General features: G+C 36.9%; 1 pseudogene; it reads left to right on the forward strand.

Moving 5' to 3' along the window:
* The first annotated feature begins 1,767 nt into the window (after positions 1-1,767).
* On the forward strand, positions 1,768-2,539 carry LOC116483435 (small ribosomal subunit protein eS4-like; annotated as a pseudogene).
* Positions 2,540-3,690: the final 1,151 nt, after the last annotated feature.

Genomic DNA, 3,690 nt, shown 5'->3' on the forward strand with positions numbered 1-3,690 from the left:
ATAGATTTTAAGATAAAAATATAAGAAGAGACAAAGGTCACTAAATAATGATAAAGGAGTTAATTCAGCAAAAGAATATAACAATTGTAAATATATATGTGCCCAACACTGGAGCACCCAGATATATAAAGCAAATATTATTAGAGCTAAAGAGAGAGATAGACTCCAATATAATAATAGCTGGAGACTTCAACTCTTCACTTTCAACATTGGACAGATCTTCCAGACAGAAAAATAAATAAGTTACACCAGACTTAATCTGCACTATAAACCAAATGGACCGAATAGATATTTTCAGAACATTTCATCCAATGGCTGCAGAATACACATTCTTTTTCTCAGCACTTGGATCATTCTCAAGGGTAAACCATATGTTAGATCATAAAACAAGCCTTAAAACATGCAAAAAAAATTGAAATGCTATCCAGCATCTTCTCTGATCACACTGGAATACAACTAAAAACTAATAACAAGAGGAATTTTGGAAACTATGCAAATATATGAAAATTAAACAATATGCTCCAGAGTGATGAGCATGTGAATGAAGAAATTAGGAAGAAAATAAAGCATTTCTTGAGACAAGTTATAATGGCAGCACAACATACCAAAACCTTTGTGATACAGCAAAAGCATTACTAAGAGGGAAATTTATAGCTGTAAGTGATTACATCAAAAAGAAAAAAAACTTCAAGTAGACAACCTAACAATGCATCTTAAATAACTAGAAAAGCAAGAGCAAAGCAAGCTCAAAATTGGTAGAAGAAAAGAAAAAATAAAGATCAGGGCAGAAATAAGTGAAATTGAAATGAAGAAAACAACACAAATGATTAATGGAAGGAAAAGTTGGTTTCTTGAAAAGATAAACAAAATTGATAAACCTTTAGCCAACTAAGAAAAAAAGAGAGGAGATCCAAATAATCAAAACAGACATGAAAAAGGACACATTACAGCTGATACTGCAGAAACTCAAAAAATCATTAGTAGCTATATGAGCAACTATATGCCAATAAATTGGAAAATGTAGAAGAAATGGACAAATTTCTAGATGCATACCACATACCAAGATTGAACCATGAAAAAATCCAAAACCCAAACAGACCAATAACAGGTAACAAGATTGAAGTCATAATAAAAAGTCTCACAGTAAAGAAAAGCCCAGGACCCAATGGCTCCAATGCTGAATTCCACCAAACATTTCATGAAAAAAGAATACCAATCCTCCTAAAACTGTCCTAAAAAATAGAGGAGAAGGGAGGCCGGGCACAGTGGCTCACGCCTGTAATCCCAGCACTTTGGGAGGCCGAGGTGGGTGGATCATGAGGTCAGGAGTTCAAGACCAGCCTGGGCAACATGGTGAAACCCTGTCTCTACTAAAAATACAAAAATTAGCTGGGTGTGGTGGCAGGTGCCTGTAATCCCAGCTACTTGGGAGCCTGAGGCAGATAATTGCTTAAACCCAGGAGGCAGAGGTTGCAATGAGCTGAGATTGCGCCACTGCATTCCAGCCTGGGCGACAGAGCAAGACTCTGTCTCAAAAAAAAAAAAAAAAATAAAGGAGAAGGGAATACTTGCAAACTCAGAATGTGAGGCCAGTATTACCCTGATACCAAAACCAGACAAAGATACATCAAAAAATAAAACTATAGGCCAATATCCCTGATGAACATTGATGCAAAAATTCTCAACAAAATACTAACAAACCAGCTTAACAAGATCATTCATCACTCTTTCTGTGCCTAGCACAACCATGGCTGTGGTTCCAAGAAGCATCTGAAGCGAGTACCAGCTCCAAGGCATTGGATGCTGGATAAATTGATTGGTGTGTTTACTGCTCGTCCATTCACTGGTCCCCACAAGTTGAGAAAGTACCTCCCTGTCATCATTTTCCTAAGGAACAGACTTAAGTATGCCTTGACAGGAGATGAAGTAAAGAAGATTTGCATGCAGTGGTTTATTAAGATCAATGGCAAGGTCCAAACTGATGTAACCTACCCTGCTTGGATTCATGGAGGTCATCAGCATTGACAAGACTGGAGAGAATTTCCATCTGATCTATGACACCAAGGGTCACTCTGCTGTTTATCATATTACATCTGAGGAGGCTAAGTACAAGTTGTGCAAAGTGAGAAAAATCTTTGTGGGTACAAAAGGAATTCCTCATCTGGTGATTCATGATGTTCACACCATCCACTACCTTGACCCCCTCATCAAGGTGAATAACAGATTCAGATTGGTTTGGAGACTGGCAAGATTACTGATTTTATCAAGTTCAACATTGGTAACCTGTGTATAGTGACTAGGGGGTGCTAACCTGGGAAGAATGTGTGTAATCACCAACAGAGAGAGACATCCTGGATCTTTTGACGTGGTTCATGTGAAAGATGCCAATGGCAACAGCTTTGTCACCCACCTTTCCAACATTTTTGTTATTGGCAAGAGCAACAAACCATGAACTTCTCCTCCCTGAAGAAAGGGTATCTGCCTCACCATTGCTGAAGAGAGAGATGAGAGACTGGCAGCCAAACAGAGAAGTGGGTGAAATGGTCTCTAGAGACATGTTAGAAAGCTTTTTGTACTTAATTAAAGATAATATAGCATGAAGAAAAGATCACTCATCATGACCAAGTTGGATTTATCCCAGGAATGCAAGGATTGTTGAACATACATCATACCAACAGAATGAAAGACTAAAACCATATGATCATTTCAAATGATGCCAAAAAAAGCATTTGATAAAATTCAACATCCCTTCATGATAAAAGAAAAACCTCAAAAAACTGGGTATAGAAGGAACATAACCTCAACATAATAAAAGCCATATATAACAAACCCACAGCTAGTATCATACTGAATGGGGGAAAAACTGAAAGCCTTTTCTTTAAGATCTGGAACACAACAAGGATGCCCACTTTTGTCACTGTTATTAAACATATTACTGGAAGTCCTAGCTAGAGCAATCAGAGAAGAGAAGGGCCTCCAAATTGGAAGATCTCTATAACGAAAATTCTAAAATAGTGATGACACACACACAAAAAAAGAAAAGACATTTCATGTTCATGGATTGGAAGAATCAGTATTGTTAAACGTCCATACTACCCAAAGCAATCTACAAATTCAATGCAATCCCTATCAAAATACTAATGGCATTCTTCACAAAAATAGAAACAACAATTCTAAAATGTATACAAACCACAAAAATCCAGACTAATCAACTCTATCCCAAGCAAAAATAACAAAACTGGAGGAATTACATTATCGGACTTCAAATTATACTACATCAAGATAGGGTAAGAAAAAATTATACTACAGCGCTATAGTAAGCAAAACAGCATGGGACTGGCATAAAAATAGACATATAAACCAGTGGAACAGAATAGAGAGAGTCAAGAAACAAATCCCCGTACCCACAATGAACTCATTTTCAACAAAGGTGCCAAGAACATATACTGGGAAAAAGTCTCTTCAATACATGGTGCTGGGAAAAATGGATATTCATATGCAGAAGAAAGAAACTAGACCCCATCTCTCACCATAAACAAAAATCAAATAAAAATGGATTAAAGACTTAAATCTAAGATCTCAAACTGTGAAACTACTAAAAATATATTTGGGAAAGTCTCCAGAACATTGATGTAGGCAAAAATTTCTTGAGTAATACCCCACAAGCACAGGCAACCAAAGCAAAAATGG

Source organism: Hylobates moloch, unplaced genomic scaffold (genome assembly GCF_009828535.3).
Source record: "Hylobates moloch isolate HMO894 unplaced genomic scaffold, HMol_V3 SCAFFOLD_15, whole genome shotgun sequence".
In the NCBI taxonomy this organism is placed as follows: Eukaryota; Metazoa; Chordata; class Mammalia; order Primates; family Hylobatidae; genus Hylobates; species Hylobates moloch.